The following is a 26,001-nucleotide window of genomic DNA, read 5'->3' as shown; positions in this document are numbered from 1 at the left end:
ACAGGCCATCGCAATTATGTAAAATAGCACTTTTCCCATATATGGTACTTAAAATCGGTACTGGTAGGATGACACGGGGCTGGGAAAAACAGTCTGGGGCCAATCCCTCTGAACAACCTTCTCCCGCGGGCGAGGCCCAGGCACAGCACCAAAAACCCAGTGACTCTCGCTTTGATTGGGCTTCTCTTGTGTCAATCTTCCTGGGACCCTGGCTCCGCAGGTCCCGCTCTAGGGGGCGGGGCTCCCGCCAGGGACTGGAATGGAAGGAGTGGCGCCCTCAAGGTGCCTCCTTTCCTTCTCATTGGCTAATTCACCTGTCTATCAAGACCAGCAGCGGATTGGAGTGGATGAGGCCCGTCTGGGAGGTGGGAACATCCCTCAGGCCCCGCCCCCGAGCGGGGCTGGCGGGGAATGGCGATAATTGGAGGCGGGGCGGGAAGGCGCCGAGGAACGGAGCTGGGTGCGGTGAGGCGCGCAGATCACCGCGGTTCCTGGGCTGGGCACAGAGAGCTGAGCGAGGTTCATCTGCTGCGGCTCCGTCTTCGAGCGCTCGCCCCACCCGCCTCACCGGAGCGCTCGAGAAAGCCCTCTCAGGGGGAAGCGGCGCCTGTTTCCCGGGGCAAATCCAGGTTCAGGTGAGCGGGTCCCGCCGCCAGGCTCCGCCCCGGGCAGCCAGCCGGGGGCGGCGGGGACGGGACGCGCGGCGGGTCCGGGTCCGGGTCCGGGTTGCGCGGCCGGGCGCGTGGTCCTCGGCCTGGGCGGGCGCCGCATCCTCGCGGGAGGCCGGGAGCCGGCGTGGAGTCCCGCCGCGGGCAGTGAGGCTCGGGGAGGCTCCGGGGACCCCCGCACCCCCTGCCCCCAGCTCGCTCCGCGGGGCACCCGGCGGCCTCCACCGCCCCGCGGTCGCCGGGGCACGAGCCCCGCCCTCGCCTCGCCTCGCCCTGCGCCCAAGTTGGGCAAACTTTTTAACCCCTTCCGGGGAGCGGCTGCTCCCCTCGGACCCGGCCGATCGATCTATGTCCCCGGGGCGGGGGCGCGCTCGGCGCTGCAGCCCGCTCCTTTGCGAAGTTTCCAGTGGTTTTCCCGAGACGAAGGTAACGGGCAGCCCGGGACCGCTTGGCAGCTGTCAGGGCGTCCTCCGGAGTCAACCCCGCAGACCCGCAGCAGACATTGCGACTGGCTTCGGGTTTCCGCCCTCGCTCGCCACTTCCTCATTCGCCCGGCGGGGGAGGGGGGCCCGCCAGGCACCCGGCGGCGAGGCAGGAAAGACGCCCCCACCCTCCAGGGTGCTTCTCACTCAGCTGCTGACTTTGACCTCTGCTCCCCAAGGCAGGAGGCCCCGGAGGACCTGCAGCCACCGGGCGGCCGGGCAGCACACCTGGCTCGGCCGCACCTGGGGGCCACCTGCACCGGCGGGAAGCCGGGTCGGCTCCTGCGGGACCTGCCCTGGACTGAGACGCCCCCCTCCCCCATGGGGCCAGATCCGGGGTCTGAAGCACCTCCCACCCTGCTTCCCTACCCGGGGTGGGGGTGGGGGGTGGGGGATCGTCACCCCATCCTGCCTTAGGGCCACGCCCCAGCACCCTCCTACCGCAGACCCTTCTCCAGAGAGAGAGAGAGGGAGAGAGCTGCTTCAAACTGAAACTGATTACCCTCGGGACTGGGTTGCCGGTTGCCCCAAAGGTGGAGGGTAGGGACGGTGCCCAGGCCGCTGTCTGCCCGGGCCCCACCCAGCGGGCGTGGGGAGAAGGTTCCCGAGACCTGCCGCTCCGGCTCTGGCCGCTGGGCAGTTACGAGGCCCCGCCGCTTCTCCGTCTACTGCACCCTTTGCTGTGTCTAGCAGGGTTTCGAAGTAACTGCTGAGGGTTACTGCCGGCACGGTGGCCATTCCTGCCTGCCCTCCAGGGCATCCGATAACCTCAGGGGTGGCTCATTCCCTTTTTGCATGAGGAAGGGATATTGGCTTTGAGGCCTGTTAGACAGCCGCTTGATTAATATTAGTCGATTTCTATACCAGGCTACCGGGAGGGAGGGGGAGGGCACACAGATGTGTAATTGAGCAAATATTTAACTGGCTTCTCTGTGCCTGGGACTCTGCCAGGTGGTGGTAGGGGTGTGAGGTGGAAAAGATCTGGCCCCTGCCTTCCCTCACCAGATAAATCTGCAGATGACTAAAGGGAAGGAGAAGCCACAGAGATCCCAGAAAGGTACAGTGAGTCATGGGGATTGGGAGAGTCCCACTCTTCAAGAGCCCAGAGCACTCCTTTGCTCTTGGGGACCTTGCCTCTCCTCAAGGGGGAAATAGTGGTCGAATAACTGAAACACAAAGGCAGTCTATGAGTGTCCCAAGCACACCATAGACAAAGGACTCTAGGAATTTCGAAGGGGCCGCTTCTGTCTGGGTCGAGTAGGGAGTCCGCCTCCAAGAAGGAGCACATTGCAGGCTTGGCAAAGTGAGGCAAAGCTCCCCATGTTGGAAAGTGAGGACTCCTTTAGTGGATAATTGAGGGGTAATTAAAAGCTTCAAGAGATTGCCCAGTGTAATTTGAGAGCCACTGTGCCCCCACAGCTGGCTGCAGGGTGACACCAAAGCACCCTGCTGTTCATACTCAGCAAGTCTTGGCAGTGCCTGTGGGTAGATCCAGGTGTTGGCAGAGCCAGGTGTGGGACATGGTGTGTGTGGAGCTGTGTGTGTATGTGTGTGTGGTGGGGAGGGAGCAGAGTCTGGGGAAGGTCAGCCCATGAGGTGCCTCTTGGAAGGCGGGGCCACTTGTCTACAGGACACTTGTTAGTATAGGGAAGGGGATCAGAGCTCTGACTTTCTGGTTTTTATTTTGAAACTTTTTAGCTCTCTTGTGGGATGAAGGAAGCATGTTAATCACAGACCTCTTTTGCCTGCTCTTGGTCCAGGAAAAACAAACAACCCCCCTAAAAAAAAAAAAAACACCAAAAAACCAAAGATCTTTTAGTTTATTACATTTATTTATTTATTTTTTACCAGAGCACTGCTCAGCTCTGGCTTATGGCGGTGAGGAGATTGAACTTGGGACTGGAGAGCCTCAAGCATGAAAGTCTCTTTGCATAACCATTATGCTATGCCCCCCCCCATCTGTTAGTTTATTAAAAGGAGAAAAAGCACACTCAAAAAATGCAGCATTGTTGTGTGGCCTGGTAGGGTATTACTAAAAACAGGGCTAGCTCTGCTTTCTTCACTTCCTCTTCTAGCTAATCCTTCAATAAAGTACTTAGGACAGCCTTACCAGCCTGACATCTTTATTTCAAAAGCAGAGGAGGGGTTGGCTGTTGTTTTCCACTAAGCTTGGCCTTTCCCTTCTCTTGGAGGGGGACAGAGAGAAACCCAAAGGGGTGGGGGACTGTGCTTTGACAGCTTCCTCCCAAGCATCATGTTCCAAAAATATTTAGAATAACAAAATCTGTGTGTCTTCTTAATTAAACAAACGTTCTAATTTGCTGAGCACAAAACAGCGTCTCTGCCCGCAGGGGCAGGAAGTGCATTTTCCCTTTGTGCAGGCCCAGAGAGCCACTGCTTCTCAGCTTTAACCCTTGGTGCACTGCACACCCTTGTCTTCTGGTCATCACAGAAAGGAGTCCTGGCTGCCCGGCCCTCTGGGAAGTCATGCCCCCTGTGACTTACAGAATCCCATTCTTAGAGCTGGGGCAAGTGGGGTCTTGCACTTTGGAGCTCCGTTAGCTAGCTTTTATATAATTTTTTAAAAATATATATTTATTTATTTATTATTGGATAGAGACAGAAAGAAATTGAGAGAGGGGGGAGATAGTGAGGGAGAGAGACAGAGACAACTGCAGCCCTGCTTCACCACTGGTGAGGCTTTCTCCTGCAGGTGGGGACCAGGGGCTTGAACCTGGGTCCTTGTGCACTGTAGTGTGTGCACTTAACCAGGTGCGCCACTGCCTGGCCCCTGAGCTAGCTTTATGAACACAGACTGCCATAGCCTCATGTGTGACGTGGGGTATGTGGTACCTAGCTCCCCTGCAGGGTTAGATGTGAGAACTAAAAGAAGTGAAACATGTAGGAGGTAACACACCAGGTTAAGCGTACAGAGTGCGAAGTGCAAGAACTGGCACAAGGATCCCGGTTCGAGCCCATGGTGAGTATCCGGCTCCCCACCTGCAGGGGGGGGTCACTTCACAAGTGGTAAAGCAGGTCTGCAGGTGTCTGTCATTCTCTCTCTCTCTCTACCATCCCCTCCTCTCTCCATTTCTCTCTGTCCTATCCAACAACAAGAACAGCAACAACAACAGCAGTGGAAAAAATGGCTACTAGGAGCAGTGGATTCATAGTGCAGACACTGAGCCCCAGCGATAGCTGTGGAGGCAAAAAAAAAAAAAAAAGTGAGACATTTAGAGGACATGATAGGTAGCAGCTATAAACATTTTGAAGAAAATATATTATCCATTTTAACCTTGGGTGATCAGTTGAGGAAATGGGAGAAGAGGAGGTTGGTTTTCCTGGCTCCTCTCTACTGCTAATAAGGTGTGTGTGTGAGTGTGTGTGTGTGTGTGTGTGTGTGTGTGTGTGTGTGTGTGTGTGTGTGTGTGTGTGTTTTCATGGGCAAGAGAGAAAAACGCAAGGCTTGGGGGCCCATCTGCAGGTGACTTTTGGATGCACTGAGTGATAGTCTTTGCTGAGTAACCTTATTTGCGGGTCCTAGTGTACAAACTGGCTTCAGTTATAAAATATGGTTTTCCAAGATCCAGGAGACAGCCAGCCAATGATGTGAAAAGACCATGGACTTGAGTGCTTGGAGAGAAACCTGACACACAGCTCTGGCTCTGGTCTGTGTATTTGTGTGTGGGAGGGGTCCTGGAGGGCATCTGACTTTGATAGAAAGTGCCACTATGACCTTACAAAGACATCATACCAGTAATGTACCCACTGGCAAACCTAGAAAACTGAATGAGTCAGTATTTTTGACATCTCCAAGATGCACTCATGTCTCTGGTTCTCTGGATGCTTAGTAAATTATAGCAGTCTTCATTTTTAGAAGGTATAGTAGTTTGGCAGGATGTGTCAAAGCACAGCTTTGACTGAATCTAAGACTTCACCACACAGATAAACTCAGATGTACAAAAGGAAATGTCCAAGGATAGTCTTTACAACATTGTCTTTGGGGGGATGGGGGAAGAGACAGGAAACAAGCTAACTGTCCATATAAAAAGCCAGATAAATCATGGCTCAGCTGTACAGTGGGGATCTTTGCAAACCTTACAAAAGGAGGCAGAGGTATATGTTAACTCATAAATCTTGCTCTATGAAATATGTTGTAAGCGGTGAAGAAATCAGCTGGTAAAGTAGTAGATCTTTAACCTCCTTTGGTATGAAGCATAGTGTGTCCTCGAGACTGCTGGAAAGATGTGGAAATTTGCTAATACTAAATGTTTCAAGAAAGGGCTCAGGAAGCTAGAATGGAGGGGGTGGGATGGGATGGGCATTACAAATGTCACCGAGGGAGTTGAAATTTTATTTATTTATTTAGGTGAAGCTGCGACCTCTCACATGTGTGATTTCCCTGCCCCAGGCCAACTTTTTCATTCAGATAGGCAGAGAGAGAGAGAGAGAGATTACAGTACTGAGCCATGATTCTCCCATGTGGTACTAGGACTTGACCCTGGCCCCTGGGTGTGGCAAGTCATATGGCCTACTTGGCGAGCTGTCTTCCTGCCCCCAAATTTTCTTAACTTCGTTGTCTATAAAAACAAAGTGACTGGAGTGGGGCGGGGGCAGGTGGTAGCGCAGCAGGTTAAGCGCGTGTGGCGCGGAGTGCAAGGTCGAGCCTAAAGACCGCGGTTTGAGCCCCCTGCTCCCCACCTACAGGGGGTCGCTTCACAAGCAGTGGATCAGGTCTGTAGATGTCTATCTTTCCTCCTCTCTGTCTCCCCTCCTCTCTCCATTTCTCTCTGTCCTATCCAACAATGACAGTAATAACAACAACAATAATAACAGCAACAATGAAGGACAAGGGCAACAAAAGGGGAAAAAATGGCCTCCAGGAGCAGTGGATTCGTATTGCAGGCACCGAGCCCCAGAGATAACGCTGGGGACAAAAAGCAAACAACAACAACAACAACTTGTCAGTCTTATAGGGCTCACCTTTAAAATGCACTGGTCTGGATTCCAGACTGCATGTTGAACCTACTGTGCGCAGAGAAGGAAGAAGGAAGGAAAGATCTTTAACTGGCTTTTGTGATCGGAACAGTTTGGGTCTGGTTTTTCTTCTCGATGGCATCATATCACCAGAGTAACCCCTAAAACAAGTGTCTGCTCCAGTCCACTCCCTCATATGCTGGGAAATAATAGATGATTGCTTTCTCTGAGTTGTGTGAGAAAGGGAGGCCTGCAGTGTGTGTCTGGAAAGCATTTTGAGACACCCTTCTGCTAGGTTTCCCATAATTCCCCTGGCTCCAGATCATATGCTGCCCTTTGCTGGGCAGAAGGCTAACCAGTCCATTATTCTCTTCCGGCTGCTTCTGCTTCTTTTTCTTTCTTTCTTTTTTGTTAACCAGAGCACTGCTCAGCTCTGGCTTGCAATGGTGCAGGGGATTGAACCTGGGACTTTGGAGCCTCAGGCATGAGAGTCTCTTTGCATCACCACTATGCTATCTACCCCTGATCTTCTTTTTCTTACAAACATGGGGTCATTGTGTTCACTAGAATGCCTCTTCCTATTCCTTCCTTAGTTTTCTTTCAGACATCTGGCTTGTGGTTTTAATGTATTAATAACAGTGGAAAAGCCCAAATTCCAGGGAAAATGTAATCAAAGGGGCTTTTTGAACCGGAGTGCCTCGATGCTCTTCTCAAGGAAGCCGGCCATAGCCTTGGCTGTCGTGAGTTCTAGAGCAGCTGCCAGCTCTGTTTACTGTGATTGGCACTTTTCCTGTTGAAGACCCCTTCGAAGTCCCAGGGCAGACTTGTGACCCTGCCAGGCAGCCTGTGGCTCTTCTAGAGGGATGGCATGAATCACCATGAGTACACAAAAATTAGCCCTGGGTCCAAAATGGGCCTGCCACCACATAGGCAGCTGGACTGAAGGCTGGTTGCTGGCCAGCCTCCTGTGCCTCTTGCTTTCATGGGGCCAAATACTCCAGGAGACCGAGGGCAACGACCATCTCACTCTGATATGTGCGTCTTTAAAAAGCAACTTAGGCTCCTGTTGGAATTACTCTGGCCCTTCTTTTTGTTCTGCTGACTCGTTTCTGAAGCTTGAAGTGATTCAGCACCCAGAATGGGACACTGCATGCCCAGGCCTGGGATCTTACTTGGCCTTTGGCAGAGGACAAGACCAAATCAGGAGTTTCTCCCCAACCTGACTAGAGTAACCTCTCAAACAGTTGCTCCAATCCACTCCCTCATATTCTGGGAAATGATAATCACTGTGCCTTCAGCATTTTTTCTTCATCTCTAGCCAACTTGACTGCTCCACCAGGAACCCTCCCTCTGAGACTGCAGGGAGCCTTCCAGAACGTTCCGGAAGTGGGCATTGAAGGGCATGGCTTCCTGCCAGGGCAAGTTGGACTAAGTAATACCTGTAGGGAAGTTGAAGGTGCAGCTCTTGCTCCACTTTCAAGTCACTTCCTGGTTGCCTCTTTAAAGCCCTGGTCCCTATGACCCTTCCAGAGAGAGAAAAAAAAAAGACCCTTAGGACATTCCTCTCTCATTTACACTTTGAGAACTTTAGTCTTGGATTTTTCTTTTCCTGTCATTTACCTGTCAAAATCAAATGCAGCAGCAAAACCCTCCCTGCTGAATTCACTGAGAATTATCGAATGTCTGAGCTGGAAGGGATCTGAGGGATAATGTAACTCGCACTCCCACCCCCCCACCCCCCGCCCCCAGTTAGATAGCGAGTGGTTTGCCCAAGCTCTGGCTGGGAATTTGTAGAAGAGAGCACCTCACCTCAGTGTGTTTCTCTCAAAGTCCTGTGACTGTGTTTCAAAGTGTTCACAAACTGTCTTCCTTGCTTTGATGTATTGTTTAGCCAGGCAGCTCAAACTAAGCTCCTTTAATCTTTCCTCAGAACTCTTTTCCACAGCCTTAACCTTTTCCTTCACCTCCTCTTTCTTCTTTTTTTTTTTTTTCTTGGTAGAGGCATACTGAGTTTAAGAAATGAGGTGTGTGTGGGGGGGTAGTCGGGCGGTAGTACAGCAGGTTAAGCGCACATGGCGCAAAGCGCAAGGACCAGGCGTAAGGATCCCGTTTGAGCCCCCGGCTCCCCACCTGCAGGGGAGTCGCTTCACAGGCAGTGAAGTAGGTCTGCAGGTGTCTGTCTTTCTCTCCCCCTCTCTGTCTTCCCCATCTCTCTCCATTTCTCTCTGTCCTATCTAACAATGACGACATCAATAACAACAATAATAACTACAACAACAGTGAAAAACAAGGGTAACAAAAGGGAAAATAAATAAATAAAAGTTAAAAAAGAAAGAAATGAGGTGGGAAGTATTCTGGGTTTTTCTGAATTTCTTTCAGTTAGGGCCACCTTAAGCTAGAAGTTCCCACAACCCAAAGCTCAATATTCACACGGGCTGGTGCCAGGCAGCGGGCTGGCCCATTTGAGAGCCGCATGGGCTTCCACTGTCCTTTAGCCAGTCCTGATTCCTGGTCATTTGATGCCATTGGTGGTTGGTGTGCTGTGCTGTAGAGGGAGCAAACCGGGGCTGTTAGGATCAGATAGGGCTGTGACCAGATCCTTGCCTTTTCTGCTCACTGCTGGACTGGAGTGAGGATTGTAGATCTATGTAAACAGGCTACTCCTTTTCCATTTCCTTCCTTAACACACTTTCCCCCCATCATTTCATAATATCTGTGTGTGTGTGTGGGGGGGGTGGTAGTGGTGGTGCATGTAGGGGATATACATGTTCAGGTTTTAAGGATTTTAAGTTTATCCAGCAAGGATATCCCTTAATAGTTCTTCTTCTAGCGTTTGCCCTTCTTCCGTAGCCAGTCAACAGCGTCAGGTTGAGCCTGATAGTTAGATCTGGTGACTAAAGTGATTAAAACCCTACCGGGCAAGAGTCCCTAGGCTTCGGTGCATCCTTCTTACTACTCTGTGTGGCACAGCTTGTTACACTGATCTGAGCTGATTACACACACACACACACCAGAAAAAAAAAAACCCAAATCAGGCTGTTACAAGCAGTAGAGGTACCTTTATTTAGAGTTGTCTGTGCTCAAAAGCCACTGCATTTCCTGTAGTTTGCATAAAGTCACTGGGCTAGAGAAGCAGCTTCCTGTTTGATAAACATAAAGAGAGACATTTGGAACCCGTTGGGTGACTTAATCTAACTGGGCTGGCTAGAAAGGGGAAGATGTTAAAATCCACTGGACTGTGAGGACTTGGAGGTCAGAGGTGGGTCTTTTCTCATCCTTTATGTCCGGTGGAGTAATTTGGCCTCTTTCTTGCATGAGTGGAGTTCAGGTCTCACTACAGCCTTTGCCTGTTGCCTGTGAGCCTGGGGACTCAAGGCCACCTAAGGTTTAAAGGTGTCCTATTCCACAGAGCATTAGATGCAAGCTAGGCACTTGTCTGAAAATCTCAAAAAGGTACTAGTAAATCTCTTCTTGAAGCGTATTTATTTAAAAATATTTTTAAGTGAGAGCTACACACACACACACACACAGAGAGAGACAGAGAGAAACGAAAGCATTGCTCAGCTCTGGCTTATGGTGGTGCTGGGAATTAACCTTGAGACATTGGAACCCCAGCCATGGACATCTGCTGCATAAGTAGTATGCTATCTCCTCTGCCTTTTGCATTTATTTATTTTAGTATTTAACAGCCAACTTGATAGACTCTTGGCCCCAAAATGTTTTAGCAAATCATCAAAGACTTCTTGAGCTCCTGCTCTGTGGCCTGCACTATGCTAGGCTTGCTGGTTGTGGTGGGAATGGGGGGCAGAAAGTTGGTTCTTGTCCTGAAGAGGTGTCCCCTCCTATAGGGAGTTGGGACACAGATAGACGTGCCACATGATGCACCCTTCACCACACCGCACCCCCAGTGCCTGAGAATTTCTAAGCATCTTGTGCCAACTTCCTGGAGATTAGAATTGCCGAGGAGGAGGGAAGATGAAGAAATTGAGCAAAAAAGGAATAGGTAGATGTCCTAGTGGGAAGCCACTGACCTGGCTGTCAGAATGTTTGGGCTAAAGGCCCAGCTCTGCTCACAGTAGTCTTAGTCCAACTACAACTGCCAGATAAATAAATACCACTCAACATTTGCTATGCTAGTTAGTGCTCTGTTAGATACTGTGCTAGTTGGTGCTCTGTTAGACGCTGTGCTAGTTAGTTAGTGCTCAGTTAGATGCTGTGCTAGTTAGTGCTCTGTTAGACGCTGTGCTAGTTAGAGCTCAGTTAGATGCTGTGCTAGTTAGTGCTCTGTTAGATGCTGTGCCAGTTAGTGCTGTGTTAGATGCTGTGCTAGTTAGTGCTGTGTTAGATGCTGTGCTAGTTATTAGTGCTCTATTAGACACTGCTAGTTAGTGCTCTGTTAGACGCTGTGCCAGCTAGTGCTGTGTTAGATGCTGTGCTAGTTAGTGCTGTGTTAGATGCTGTGCTAGTTAGTGCTGTGTTAGATGCTGTGCTAGTTAGTGCTGTGTTAGACGCTGTGCTAGTTAGTGCTGTGTTAGACGCTGTGCTAGTTAGTGCTCTGTTAGACGCTGTGCTAGTTAGTGCTGTGTTAGATGCTGTGCTAGTTATTAGTGCTCTATTAGACACTGCTAGTTAGTGCTGTGTTAGACGCTGTGCTAGTTAGTGCTGTGTTAGACGCTGTGCTAGTTAGTGCTGTGTTAGATGCTGTGCTAGTTATTAGTGCTCTATTAGACACTGCTAGTTAGTGCTCTGTTAGACACTGCTAGTTAGTGCTGTTTAGACGCTGTGCTAGTTAGTGCTGTGTTAGACGCTGTGCTAGTTAGTGCTGTGTTAGACGCTGTGCTAGTTAGAGCTGTGTTAGACGCTGTGCTAGTTAGTGCTGTGTTAGACGCTGTGCTAGTTAGTGCTGTGTTAGACGCTGTGCTAGTTAGTGCTCTGTTAGACGCTGTGCTAGTTAGTGCTCTGTTAGACGCTGTGCTAGTTAGTGCTGTGTTAGACGCTGTGCTAGTTAGTGCTGTGTTAGATGCTGTGCTAGTTATTAGTGCTCTATTAGACACTGCTAGTTAGTGCTCTGTTAGACACTGCTAGTTAGTGCTGTTTAGACGCTGTGCTAGTTAGTGCTGTGTTAGACGCTGTGCTAGTTAGTGCTGTGTTAGATGCTGTGCTAGCTAGTGTTGTGTTAGACGCTGTGCTAGTTAGTGCTGTGTTAGACGCTGTGCTAGCTAGTGCTGTGTTAGACGCTGTGCTAGTTAGTGCTGTGTTAGACGCTGTGCTAGTTAGTGCTGTGTTAGACACTGTGCTAGTTAGAGCTGTGTTAGACGCTGTGCTAGTTAGTGCTGTGTTAGACGCTGTGCTAGTTAGTGCTGTGTTAGACGCTGTGCTAGTTAGTGCTGTGTTAGATGCTGTGCTAGTTATTAGTGCTCTATTAGACACTGCTAGTTAGTGCTCTGTTAGACGCTGTGCTAGTTAGTGCTGTGTTAGACGCTGTGCTAGTTAGTGCTGTGTTAGACGCTGTGCTAGTTAGTGCTGTGTTAGATGCTGTGCTAGTTATTAGTGCTCTATTAGACACTGCTAGTTAGTGCTGTGTTAGACGCTGTGCTAGTTAGTGCTGTGTTAGACGCTGTGCTAGTTAGTGCTGTGTTAGACGCTGTGCTAGTTAGTGCTGTGTTAGACGCTGTGCTAGTTAGTGCTGTGTTAGACGCTGTGCTAGTTAGTGCTCTGTTAGACGCTGTGCTAGTTAGTGCTCTGTTAGACGCTGTGCTAGTTAGTGCTGTGTTAGACGCTGTGCTAGTTAGTGCTGTGTTAGATGCTGTGCTAGTTATTAGTGCTCTATTAGACACTGCTAGTTAGTGCTCTGTTAGACACTGCTAGTTAGTGCTGTTTAGACGCTGTGCTAGTTAGTGCTGTGTTAGACGCTGTGCTAGTTAGTGCTGTGTTAGATGCTGTGCTAGCTAGTGTTGTGTTAGACGCTGTGCTAGTTAGTGCTGTGTTAGACGCTGTGCTAGCTAGTGCTGTGTTAGACGCTGTGCTAGTTAGTGCTGTGTTAGACGCTGTGCTAGTTAGTGCTGTGTTAGACACTGTGCTAGTTAGAGCTGTGTTAGACGCTGTGCTAGTTAGTGCTGTGTTAGACGCTGTGCTAGTTAGTGCTGTGTTAGACGCTGTGCTAGTTAGTGCTGTGTTAGACGCTGTGCTAGTTAGTGCTGTGTTAGATGCTGTGCTAGTTATTAGTGCTCTATTAGACACTGCTAGTTAGTGCTCTGTTAGACGCTGTGCTAGTTAGTGCTGTGTTAGACGCTGTGCTAGTTAGTGCTGTGTTAGACGCTGTGCTAGTTAGTGCTGTGTTAGATGCTGTGCTAGTTATTAGTGCTCTATTAGACACTGCTAGTTAGTGCTGTGTTAGACGCTGTGCTAGTTAGTGCTGTGTTAGACGCTGTGCTAGTTAGTGCTCTGTTAGACGCTGTGCTAGTTAGTGCTCTGTTAGACGCTGTGCTAGTTAGTGCTGTGTTAGACGCTGTGCTAGTTAGTGCTGTGTTAGACGCTGTGCTAGTTAGTGCTGTGTTAGACGCTGTGCTAGTTAGTGCTATGTTAGACGCTGTGCTAGTTAGAGCTTTCACAGTTTTCTTCCATTTCCTTCACGTGGGAAATTCCCATTTTTATAGATGAAGCGACTGAGCCACAGTTCACACTCAGGCCCTTTGACTCCTGGCCCCTATATGACCTTGCAGGTGTCTTCACTCCTGGACTTGAGGGGAAGGTCCAACCCCTGGGACCTCCTCCTTCTCAGGTGGAGAGTTAGTTGCAGGAGCAGAGCGCTGGAGCAGGACCTTGCTCCATAGTGTACTTGCCTCTGCAGAGCAACACTGCTACTCAGTAGTAGTGCCTGTTACCTTGGCTACCGACTTCCCCTTTAACCTCAACCAGGCGTTTTCCAGATGCACACAGTTGGTCCTAAGGGAGCACAGGTGAAAAGACCGTGGCCAGGAAGTGTCAACGCCAGCTGCTGTTGGCTGGGCCTGCCACAGGGGAGCCCACCAGCCAGAGGGCCCACCACCATCTTGTGGGCTCCTGCCTTCCTTCTTCTATCCTTTGTCATCCAGACACCACCCCTCAGAGCTTACTGTGTGCTAGAGTGAGTACTGGGCTGAATGTGAGGCTGTGAGCGTGAAGGGAGGGAGGGGAGACCCTTGTTTCGCTGGTGTTCTCTGCTGGTGTTCCCCAGGTAGGGTCTGAGCTGATGGTTAGGTGAGGACAAGCATAGCACCTTGGGGAGCCAGGCTGGGGTCCTGTTGGCTTGTTTAGACTCAGATCTTTCTACAGGGGTGCTTGAGGTGGCCAGGCAACCCCTCACATGGCCCAAATGCCTTGCTCCCTTGTATCCTCTCCTGGCAGGTGTTGAGAGACTGCCTGTCCAGTTGCATACTTCCTGGGTGCCTGCAGGGAGTTCTACACAGGTCTGGCTGTGAGGTCAGCACAGGGACTAGAATTGAAGTTTTTTTGTTTTTTTTTTTAAATGGGACTTTAAGAGAGATACTTGTTTCTGGCATTCATTCCCTTTTAATGTTTAGAAAAGGGGGGTCAGGGAGTTGTTTATAGTGTAATAGCAAAAGCAGTAAGCAGATCCGCTCTTGCATCTCTCTGGGGTTCCTGCTCACTCACTTGCATGTGTAACCTTAGTAAGCCACACAGATACTGTTCTGTGTTCTTCCTGTTATAATACAAAGTTTCCTATGTGGCAACAATTTCCACAATTGTTATTTTAATGTTATATTGTAGTCCACTAAGGGGAAGAGCCTCATTTACCCTGCCAGAAAAGTTCCCTGGGTTTTATTGACTTGGGGAAATGTGTTCATCCAGCAGATTGTATTCTCCAGGGCAGCAGTCTGAACCCCCCAGGCCCTGCCTTCAAGAGCCTTACTTGTCTAGACCCCAGGAAAGCTCCCTTTGCTTTGGTATTCAGAGTTGTGATAAAAGTGAGCCCAGGGGGGTTAAGCGCATGTGGCTCCTGGGGAAAAGATCTCCATCTTCCTCCTGAGTGGAGGGTGCAGTTAGGTAGTCTGGGCAGGGAGGAAGTGAGGGGCAAAGGCTCCTAGGGGCCCTGCCAACAGGGAGGCTGGGGAAGGAGCCCCAGGCCCTGCTGGGAGAGATGCCTCTGTGTGTGGGTTGCAGAGGCTGGGTGGGCAAGAGGGGAGAAGGCTGGGATGGTGTCTGAGATGTCCCAGACCTGTAGGCAGGCCACGGGAGCCCTGCTGTGCTCCTGCCTCTGGGGATGATTCTCATTGTAGCAACAAGTTGTAACAGTGTAGTTTAGTTGTAAAGTGGAAGCTTCAGGAATCTGAGTGGCTGCTTTTGAGCTGATAAGCACTAGAGTAAGGAATAGAGGGTCAGGTGGATTGGGTAGGGCATGAGGGGAGAAGATGGGTGTCAGGGATCTAGAAATGGAATGTGATGTCTCTGCTTCATTCCAGACCGTATGGTTTCACGGCTGGTGTCCTTTTTCTTCCTCCCCTATTCCTGTCCTTGTCAGCGCCCCGGTTCAGGGGGATATGACCTCAATTCCAGTGTCAAGCTAGAGATCAGGAGAGAGAGATAGGTTTAGGAGCGTTTCTGTCAAGGCCTTTAGTGTCCTCCCTCTCTTCCTCATCTCACACACACTCAAAACCGAAGGAACCCTAAGCCTTCACCGAATCTATACCATATGTCTTTGCTTTTTCGTCTTCTCAGGGGCCACTGCTCTGAGCAGACTTTTTAAAATATGCTTTTATTCATTTTTGGATAGAGACAGAAATTAAGAAGGAAAGGGATGATAGAGACACCTGCAGCACTTCTTAGCCGCTTGTGAAGCCTCCCATTCTTCAAGTGGGAGCCAGGGACTTGGGTGGATGTGCCCTGTAGCATGTGTACTCTGCTAGGTGTGTCAGCGCCCGGTCTCTCTCTCTGAGCAGGCATTTTCAAATATAAAGAACAAGATGGGGGTGGGGGGTGGGACAATAGCGCTGAAGCCTCCTTCAATGTGGTGTGGGCTGGGCCCGAACCTGGGTTGTGCGCAGGGCAATATAGCAAATCAGTCACGTGATCATCTTATCTTTTTAAACACAGACTTAGCAGTAGTCATAAGTCTGGAACATAACCTAGGGATCTCAGCACTTGGTATTTTATGAGGCTCTCTGGTATTACTGTGAGGTTGTTGTTTTTGTATCTTTTTTATTATTCTCCTGTCACCTTGTTTACCCTGTTTGTGGGGAGGGAGTGGTGATTATAGACTAGTGATGATTTTTGAATTCATACTAGTTTAGTTTAGTTATTGGCTGTTCTCCTGGAGGAGGAAGAGAGGGTATAAGGAACAGAGAACTGGAGCCGAGGTGGTAGGGGCATAAGGACAGGACTGAGTGGCTCCAGCTGACCTTACATCCCATTTTTACTAATTTCTTTGCTGACTGAGTATGTACTATATGTTGGCTGTGTGCTGGAGGCTGTCCACTTTCAGGGGACTTGGGGCTCGATGAACCATCAGCAGCTCTGCATCTTGCTCACTCGTAGCCAACCTGGTGGCAGGGCAGTGACGGCAAGTGCTGGGGCAGAGACAGTGGTCACTTGAGGGCAGGTCCTGCATATCCCAGACTGATGGCTCTTAAGACAACTCATTTCTTCAGTTCTGGGGCCTGGAAGTCCAAGATCGAGGTGCTGGCCAGGTTTGTGCTTTCTGAGGTCTTTCTCCCTTCTTGTGTTGAGTCTGGACTTTGCCTCTGGTCATGGGCCTTCCTGGTGTCTTTGTGTGGGCCCAAACTTCCACTTCCTCCTCTTATATTGGGTTGTTGAAAAAGTCATGATTTTCTTTCTTTCTTTCTTTCTTTCTTTCTTTCTTTCTTTCTTTCTTCTTCTTCTTTTTTTTTTTTGTTTCTTTATTGGGGGATTAATGTTTTACAGTCGATAGTAAATACAGTAGTTTGTACATGGATAGCATTTCTCATTTTTCCACACAACAGTACAACCCCCACTAGGTCCTCTGCCGTCCTGTTCTAGGGCCTGAAATCCACTCCTACCCACCCACCCCAGCGACTTGTACTTCGGTGCAATACACCAACTCCAGTCCAGGTTCTGCTTAGTGTTTTCTCTTCTCATCTTGTTTTTCAACTTCTTCCTGTGAATGAGATCATCCCGTATTCATCCTTCTGTTTCTGACTTATTTCACTTCACATGACTTCTTCAAGCTGAATCTAAGATGGGCTGAAAATGGTGAAATCACCGTTTTTACTCTGGAAATGTCCAATAGTTCTAGTCTATCTACCTCTTCATATAGCTTCATTTAGGTTTTTCTTTTTTTTTCTTTCTTTCTTTTTTTTTTTGCATTGAAAAGCAGGAAAATACTTCAGGACTTTTCTGACAATACACCATCATAAGGATATCAATCAGATGGGACCAGGGCCCACCCTGACAGCCCCATTTTAACTCATTTGCTTCTTTAAAGACTCCATTCAAATATCCTATCTGAGGTACTGTGTTAGGACTTCAGCGGGTAGGTGTGGAGAAGAACACAGTCTTACAGGGGGCATGGGTCGGGGCGTGTCAGCGAGCCGTCTAGCCCAGGTACGTTACATCAGCTCACTTTTCTCGGCCAGTTGTTTATATACCCTGCTTTATACCCCAGACTGTAAAGTGTGGCTAAGAAAAGCCATCTCTAGGGAGTCAGGTGGTAGCGCAGCGGGTTAAGCACACATGGCGCGAAGCGCAAGGGCCGCGTAAGGATCCCAGTTTGAGCCCCCAGCTCCCCACCTGCAGGGGAGTCGCTTCACAGGCGGTGAAGCAGGTCTGCAGGTGTCTGTCTTTCTCCCCCCCCCGTCCCGTCTTCCCCATCTTTCTCCACTTTTCTCTGTCCTATCTAATAACGATGACATAAATAACAGCAACAACAATAAAAAAATAAGTGTAACAAAAGTGAAAATAAATAAATATAAAAAAATTGAAAAAAGAAAAGCTATCTCTGTGTGTCCTTTGTGTAGTTAGGGTGAGGACACATCACAGTGTCCCCCTCATAGCCAGCGTCTCCACACCTTTCCTTCCTCCCACTCTTTTCTCCCCACCCCTTTCCTGAGTCCTACTTCTGATCAAGGTGTTTTAGTAGCTTGAGGCCCAGGAACAGGCCCTTGGGTTTGTTCACTAGTTCCTGACCTGCTCTGCTTTCCTCAGGGGTCATGGCCACCCGTGCCCCATCTGGTGAACCATCTTGTTCTGGGAGAGAATCTCTCTCCTCTGATGAGCCATACATGCTGTTCTTTCACTCAAGCAACGAACACTTGTGGAAAACGAGCGTGGGCAACTGAAAACTTTAAATCTTGGTTGCTGGCCAACGTGTTGGCACATTACCAGGTAAAACTTCCCTGGCTGTGTCCGTGGGGCCCCCAGCCCCACCATGAGTGATGTCTCAGCACTTCTCTGTGCTGTGCTGACCTGCCTGTGGGTTCAGTTTCTGTCCTAGAAGTGTGACAGCTGAGACTTGCACCAGGTCCTTACCCTTTGTGGAAACTTAGGAGTGCCTGCTACTCGGATCCTGGCTCAACATCAGCAGTAGAAGGTCATTATCTCTTGGTGCTTTTGAAGTTTGACACCATGGGGTGCTTAGGTTGGCCCAGGAGTGGGGAGTGGGAATGGCTCAGACTCTCTGCCCTAATCCTGCTCTCCAGCTCTTTGGTCCTGAGTGAGTCACACAGCTCTCTGATCGCCTTGTCTGCAGTGAGAGATAGGAGAACCACCTGGGAGGAGTTTGGTGTTCCATGAAGTTGAGCTTTATTATTTATATGTTCTATTTATATGCAGTTTGTCAAGCACAATGCCAGGCTGCCGATGATAAAATAGATTTAAAAAATCTATTTTAATTTCATTTTCTTTTGTCTCCAAGGTTATCACTGGGGCTTGGTGCCAGCACTATAAATCCACTGCTCCTGGAGGCTAGTTTTCCCATTTTTGTTGCCCTTCTTGTGGTTGTTATTGTTGTTGTTGTTATAGTTGTTGTTGGATAGGACAGAGAGAAATGGAGAGAGGAGGGGAAGACAGGGGGAGAGACAGATAGACACCTGCAGACCTGCTTCACCACCTGTGAAGCGACCCCCCTGCAGGTGGGGAGCCAGGGGCTCAAACAGCATCCATACGCCCGTCCTTGTGCTTTGTGCCATGTGTCGCTTATCCCACTGCGCTACTGCCCAGCCCCCTCTTTATTTTATTTTATTTTTTATTTATTGGTTAGAGGCAGAGAGAAATTGAGAAGGGAGGGATGATATAGAGGGAGAAAGACAGAGCCATCTGCAGCCCTGCTTCACCACGTATGAAGCTTTCCCCCTGCAGGTGAGGACCAGGGTCTTGAACCTGGATCCTTGCACACTTTTAATGTGAGTGCTTAACCAGGTGCATCATTGCCTGGCCCCTTAATTTACTTTTTGTATCCTTAGAAAGTGTAGTCACACCCAGGTCACTGCATCTGAAGGCAGTACTTTTTAAATTTTATTTATTTATTTATTTATTTATTTTTGCCTCCAGGGTTATCGCTGGGGCTCATGGGGCTCGGTGCCTACACTATGAATCCACTGCTCGTGGAGGCCATTTTTCCCATTTCGTTGCCCTTGTTGTAGTTTTATTGTCATAACTGTTGTTATTAGATAGGACAGAGAGAAATTGAGAACGGAGGAAAGAAAGATAGACAACTGCAGACCTGCTTCAATGCTTGTGAAGCGACCCCCATGCATTTGGGGGCTCGAACCAGGATCCTTACGCCAGCCCTTGAGCTTTCCGCCATGTGCGCTTAACCCACTGTGCTACTGCCCAGCCCCCCTGAAGGTAGTATTAATGTTTCCATTTCATAGCCGGAAATTTGAGGGGGGTTTTTTGTTTTTTAATCAAAGCACTGATCAGCTCTGGTTTATGGTGGTGCCTGGGATCTTATAGTGCCTCAGGCATGAGAATCTCTTTGTAGAACCATTATGCTGTCTCCCCAGCCCAGTTTAGACTTAAAAAAACCCAGGTACAAGGAAGAGATGGCAGACCCTCTCCTCTCCTCCGCCACTTATTTTTCACACTGTCTCCTGCTTTCTCTTCATTTAACCCTTTAAGTGGGTCATATTTCTGAAGCTGGGGGGCTTGAGGGCTTGTGATGTTTTTGTACAGAGCCATAAAGTCCTGGGTGTTGAGACCCAGCATCTCGCTGGCTTTTGGTGCCAGGCCTGAAGCACAGGTGGACAGCCGGGTGTGTGATGGGGCCAGCCTGCTCCCTGCAGGGCCACCTTCACCAGTGTGCTTGCTGTTCTTAGCTGCCTTCTGCCCAAACCGGGCCTGTCGCCCACCAACTGTTTTGCTGTGTGTGCCAGTGTGAAGAGGAGGAGTCTGCATCTCGCCAAGCGCTCACAAAAGATAGATACCTCATTATGGAATTAATTCCCCGTCACTGAGCACTGTGGAATTCACAAGACCCCTCTCCTCCGCATCTTTGTGGTGACTTCTCACTGTCTCTGCATCTTTCTCTAACCCCAGCTGGAGTTAGTTCTGCTGGCTTTCTAGTGAGCACTTTAAACCATGGTCCAGGAGAAGGGTGAGACCTGGCAGTTAGTCCTCCCTGTCAATTCCCTTCACCATCCCGGGGCCTCAAGAACTCCAAGTGAGGATTGGGACTTTGGACTGGTGACACTTTGAGGTGACTAAGCCCTGGGTACACAGTAGACCTTCTCAGGATCTCAGCCTGTTACGGAGAGCCTGCCAGGGCTCTTGGTTCTGAGGGCTTTAATTAGGAGGTTGAAGTGGTGGGTCCCCCTCCCCCTCTGGCTTTCAGACAGGAATCTAAAGAATGTGATTCTCTGGTGGACCTGAGTAAAGATCAGGGACTGGGGCAGGATTCAAGCTCTTCCGGGAGCTTTCCCAAGCAGCCTTTGTACTCCGGGACCTGAAACATTCCAAATTGGTTGTGGTCACACTAGAGAGTCGTTGAACATGAGGGGTACATTGTCTTTATATGTCAGGCACCAGGACAACTGGGAGGGGTGGGGGAGAGAAATACCTCTTCTCCCAACACTCTTCTCTCAGAGAAACCAGGTTAAAGGGAGTTTGGGAGGGAAATCATGTCTGGTTTGGTGGTGGTCGTGGTGTTGGTTGGTATTAGCCAGGACTTCCGACTGCTGATTGTGAATGTCGGTGGAGTTTCCCTCTGCTCCTTCCCCTTTCCTTGTTGGATTACTGATGGCTCTTTATCGGGATCTTCTAGCAACTTCTGCTTATTAAGGCCTCTCTGCACCCCCAGAGGCCAGGAGCTGAGTGGCTCAGGGAAGGGGGTGGGAACGGGCTCTGGCTGCTATGACCTGTGTGTGCTGGAGCAGTGCACTTCCTGGGCTTTGGGCTTTTCCTGCTAAAAGGACGCTAACAGAATCTGCCTCCTAGTGTTGTGTGGGCCAGTGGAAGTGAAAAAAAAAAGCCCCCAGAAGACAGTGATAGTTATGTAATGTCACTAGTCCTGTGCGGTGGACTTTGTGGTCCCTGTTTCATACAGGAAGAAAGAGAGATCCAGAGGAGTCAGTAATGTACCCAAATTCCCCTCATCTGTTCGAGGAGACTCTAGTGCCCACAGCCAGGAGGGCCTGACACAAGTATCATATTCCACCCTGACCTGCATGCTCTGGGGTGTGTGCGCACAGGTCTGTTGTGTGTTTACACTGTGTGTATGTATATACCTGTCATTTGGGGGGGGACAGGGGGTTTGGCTCTGGGCAGGATGGCACAGCCCTAGCCTGGCAGCTCTTCAGGGCAGGAGCCACCACTGCTTCTCACCTGCCTCTTCAGCCTTGACCCCTTTGAAACCAGACTGTGACTCTGGCAGAGGAGCGATTCTTGGCGGGTGGTAAAATAAGCTGTGGCCAGATTTCTGCTGAAGGACGTGGTGAGGTCATCCCACCACCAGGCTCCTTGCTCAAGGACACACAGCCAGCCTTTCAGCCCAGGGAGCTACCACAGCCTGCTCTGCTCTTGGAACTGTCATTAGGCTTTTTTTTTTTTTTTTTTTTTTTGTCAAGTGAATGAACTAAGGATTTTATCTCCTCTCTGACTTTTGCGTTAGGGGTGGGGTGGGGGTCTGCTTGTCTCCTATGGCCCCTGGACAGCGTGGCTCTGCCCTCCACTGGCCTGTGTGCACAGGACTGGCTCCATGGTTGCAAGAGGGTCACTGTTTGGTTTTGGATTTCTTGTTCCTGCAATCTAGGGGGACCCGCTGCACCCCCAGGGAACAGGGCCCCCAAGCCCACACCAACGCTTGCTCTTGGCTTGCCCTGACTGCTTTGGCTTACTCTTATCCCGCTTACTCTCCGGACGTACTGAAGGGAGAGGAGCCCTCACACACCTCTATTCATATCATTTTGTTGGAGAAGGAGTCCACATCACCGCCTTTGAACTTGTAATAAGAGGCTTCTAAAAATTCATGGTCTACTCTTGGGGGTCTTTGTGAGCCTCCTAAAATGGCATGCAAAGGGTTCACAGAGCTGTCCTCAAAGTTGTGTGTTCTTGATGGCTGAGAGTGTTAAGGATATCTGTGGTGTGTGTGTGTGTGTGTGTGTGTGTGTGTGTGTGTGTGTGTGTGTGTGTGTTTATAAGAAAACACCAGTCTACTGTCCTGCAGTGGTGTCTGTTCATGCTGTGGTGGGTAATGCCATCCCAGGGTGGGGTATAGATATGTGGGGGGCACCTCCTCTTGCCTTTTCTCTGTAGGACAGTGACTTTTCCCTCCCATATGCTTTCTTTACTTTTTTTAATGTGCTGCATGTGTGATAGATACTGCTGATACTTATTTTTTACTCTATATCTACTTAGAATGAGAGAATGCGTGGGGAGGGGGCAGGATATCAAACACCGATATCCGTTTATGGCGAAGCACTACCCTTTGGTGTTGTGTGTGCTGCTCCCATGTGGTGGTATGGATTGAATCCAGAGCCTCACACGGGTCAGGCATGTGCTCTGTCCTTTGAGTGGTCTCTCTGATCTTGCTTTTCTGTTAAGTCTTCATCATTGTCTTACTTTGGAACATCTCTTCAGATGGGCCAGGCCTGGAGGTTCGATGTTTTCTGGTAGCAGATTTGTTCTGTTATTTTGGATGCCAAGCACATTGACTTCTTTCTGTCTATCTGTGGTCACCCACATGATTTAGGCCCTTAAAGGGTGTTACCCTAATCCTGGCATTTTCTTCACTCACCAATCCCCAGATCTTTTTTTTTTTTAAGGTTGAGGGTGGGGAGCAGTAAACAGGGTGGGACTGTGGCCGTGTCAAGGTTGTAGAGGAAGGGCGTGGTGGAAGGCGGGTGAGAGGCCAATGCGGCCAACATCAGGTTAGGGCTGCACAGCTGCACATGCCCTCTGGGTCCAGACCCCCAGAGCCTTGCTTGGGCCTTGGATTTGAGCTTCTGCTTGGCTTAGATTGCTGTGTGATGTTTACAAGTCAATCACTGCAGTGAATTGGAACCTTTTCTGCTCCATGAAGACTGAGTCAGATTGGTCATTTTCAGACTGTCACTTGAGACTCAATGGTGGGTCATGAATTTTTGTTCACTGGTGGCAACCAGTATTTTTAAAAAGTGAATCCAGCTAGAGTGGAATGGGAAACGTCAGGACACCTTATGTCATTTCTGAAACTTTCAATGCTTGTGTTTTTTTTTTTTTTTTTTTCTTTTTTTCCCCTAGAGCACTGCTTAGCTCTGGCTAGTGGTAGTGCTGGGGATCAAACATGGGTCCTCTCATATTCTTATATTCGAGCCAGTGTGTGCTATTGTGATAGCTCCCCTGCCTCCAAGTGATTTATTTATTTATTTATTTATCTATTTATTTTTTAAACCAGAACATTGCTCAAATCTGGCTCATGCTAGTTTGTGCCAGGAATTGAACCTGGGACCTTGGAGCCTCAGACATGAAAGTCCTTCTGCATTATGTTATTTCTCCAGTCCACGAAAAAGTTTTTAGATTAAGTTTTCTTACTGTGATAAAGATGAGATAAAGATGACAGCGCTCCCAGATCTGTTCCAGCCTCCCTTTGGTGGTTGCTGCCTGTGGGTCTGAGCAGAGCTGGGTCTGTGCTCATTCACTCCAGCTGTGCCCGTGAATGGAGGCCTTTGCAAGATCAAACTCTTTAAGGAAATTGCTCTGCAAAATTCTGGGAAGTGAGCTACATTCCTGGGGTGGAATAAATCATATTGAACTAGACTAGGCAGGATGTGACTTCAAGCCCCTGAAGTGGGCTGTGTGAGGGCCTTGCCTGGTGACTGACTCATTATGAGCTCAGTGGCGACACAGACTTCTTAAGAGGAGCAGCAGAGACGGTGGGGGAGGGGAGCTGGCAGGCCTGGGGCAGCACCAAGCACCGCTGCTTCTCCCTTAGCTCATTCTGATCCTCACAATAGTTCTGTGAGTTCCTTGCAGAGACCGGGCTGCCAGCTTGGCCCACAAGACTGCCTTGAGCGCGCGCGCGCAGCGCGCGCACACACACACACACACACACACACACACACACAGTCTCTCTCTCTCTCTCTCTCTCTCTCATTTTCTTTCTCTTGCCCTCTGTCCTCCTCACTGCTCTCCTCAGAGCCTCCCTTATACAACGGGAGAAACTAAGGCTAGTGGGCCAGCTCAACCTAGCACTCTGTTTTGTTACTTGTGTGATGGGTCTTCTCTGATCGCTTTATGAGTTGGGTTCTTTCTACACCTTCTGAGTCATAAAGAAGTTGCCACTTTCTGGAAGGTCCCCTCCTGCCAGCGATAAGGCCCATTGGGCTAGTGGACCTCAGTGACCACTTGACCAAGTCAGAATGGTTTTTGTGACCCCCTGACTAGTCTTTGGTCTCTCTTTTGAAACTTTTTTTCTCCCCTCCCTTTTTGGGGGGCAGGTGGGTAATGGTTTACCATATAGTTGTTAACGCATAGGCCTCATAGAAACAGAAGGGCTTACACCAGAGTTAGCTGGATGTGTTGAGGGCAGTGATGAGCTTTCTGGAGAAGCTGCATGCATCCTGGGCCTTTGCTTCCTTGTCTACGCAAGGGGAGACAAGTCCCAAGAAATGACAAGTCCACAGATGCGTGCTCACATTCAGGAACGACGACGTGGGGCTATTGGGCTTAACAGTAACCACTTTAACAACGGGCGCGGGATCTGCTGGACTCCATTTAGCATTTGGACCTTGTGGGAAGTTGGCACCTTGCTGCGTTCGTTCAGCTCACTAGGTGTTCAGCACCTACACATGTCTGGCTGTGTGGGTGCCTGGACCCCCATCTCAACCCCAGAACTGCCAGCCTAGCAGCAATAGAGGCTCTGGGGCTGGAAGCGCCTTGCTGTTCTGCTCCCCACCCCCCATATTATTTAAACATCACTAAGAGGATAACCAGCTGCTGAAAGCCTGGTGGGTCTGGGCTGAGTGCACTTTTAAAATGGTCCCCCAATTTCTGATCTTAGGTTGCGTCCTCAGCCAGCACAATGTGGCCTCAGGAAGCCAGTACACAGCCCTTTCCCAGGGAGACAGAGGCCATATAATTAAATCTTTTCAGTGTGGTCATTTTTTCTGCATTGGGTTTCAGCAAATGTTGCTCACATGCTTGAGGAAGGAAAAACTGTCTTCTCAGCAGAACCCGGGGAAGGAATAAGCTTGTTGTAGGAATCTGGAGGGTTCCAGTTGCCCTTCAAACGTGTATATGTGTGTGTGTGTGTGTACACGTGTGTACGTGTGTACTTGCTCCTCAGGCAGGCTGGAAGATGGCATCTGCAGGAGGGCAGGTCTGTGTGCTCAGCAAATGATTCTTAACAGGAAGGCAGCCAAAAAAAAAAAAAAAAAAGCCTCATCACTGGGTAGTTGAGGCCCATGGTGATCTCACTACACAAACACTGAACCAGTAAAGCAAAATGAAGGGTCCAGTGCAGCCTCCTAGCTCAGCCTCTCCCGCTGATGATAGCTGCTTCCCCTGCTACTGATATGTCTGCCCACCCCCTCCCTTCGCTAGACAGGAGGAGGGAGGGCAGGCTACCTGTGAGTCAGTTGTTCTCTTGGACAGCCAGCTTCCTAGGACACATGGGGTAAGTAAGCTGTGAACTCAGGTGTTTTCAGCAGTTCTGCTCATTGGACATGCACTGATTGAGGACCTTCTCTCTGTGGGGCCCTGGATTGTGGAGAGACATTTCCTCCTTCAGGGAGTTGTAGGGATAATGGAGACTGGCAGAGAAACAGGTTGAGGGCTGAAGATGAGTGACTGACTGCCTCTAGGTGTCTAGAGCCTTCTAGAGAAGGCTGCCTGGGAGAGTAGAGAATGGGAGATGGTCCATGGCAGAACAAAAACTATCCTTTGAGGGCCATGGTTAGCATGGAGTGTGCCCACAGGTGGTAGGAGAGGCGGGGCCGCAAACTTGGCTGGCAGGCATTGATGGAAGGAGTTGGTGTCTTCTAAAGGCCAAGGGGCTGAGGAGGTGGTTTAGGTGGTAGTAAGAGTGCAGGATTTGCATGTATGGGGGAGGGGTCCTAGTTGGAGCCCCTGCTCCTCAGTGCTGCATTTGCCAGAGCAGCTCTGTTCTTTCTCTCATACTCAGGAAATAAACAAACATATCTTTGAAAAGTACAGCAGAGGCCCTGGGGACCTTTCTGTCCAGGCAGGATGGGCGGCCGCTGTACTGGTCGGCACTTTAACTGGCAGGGCTATCTCCAGGTTCTGCTTTCTGTTCTGGCTGATTGGGATCTAGACCCTAAGCTGTGTACCTGTGACTCTGAGGGCAGGTGGGTCTGTGTGACAGGAGACCCAGCCAGCCACTTTGGAAACACAGTTGGCAGAGCTTCTGGGAGGCTGAGTGATTTCCCGCGGAGTACATGGCCACAGTGAGCACTGACTCCCAG

At 49.7% G+C, this 26,001-nt stretch overlaps 1 protein-coding gene across 1 annotated transcript in view; it reads left to right on the top strand.

The window, feature by feature from the left end:
• Positions 1-454: 454 nt before the first annotated feature.
• Positions 455-26,001, top strand: part of MYH9 (myosin heavy chain 9) — a 104,063-nt gene continuing 78,516 nt past the window's right edge. Inside the window, exon 1 of the mRNA XM_007519363.3 lies at positions 455-635. The gene's annotated coding sequence lies outside the window, so the exon portion shown is untranslated. The remainder of the gene's footprint in view (positions 636-26,001) is intronic.

The sequence above is a fragment of the Erinaceus europaeus genome, chromosome 4 (genome assembly GCF_950295315.1).
Source record: "Erinaceus europaeus chromosome 4, mEriEur2.1, whole genome shotgun sequence".
Lineage (NCBI taxonomy): Eukaryota > Metazoa > Chordata > Mammalia > Eulipotyphla > Erinaceidae > Erinaceus > Erinaceus europaeus.
The sequence above is the reverse complement of the archived record's forward strand: the minus strand, read 5'-3'. Positions and strand labels throughout refer to the sequence as shown.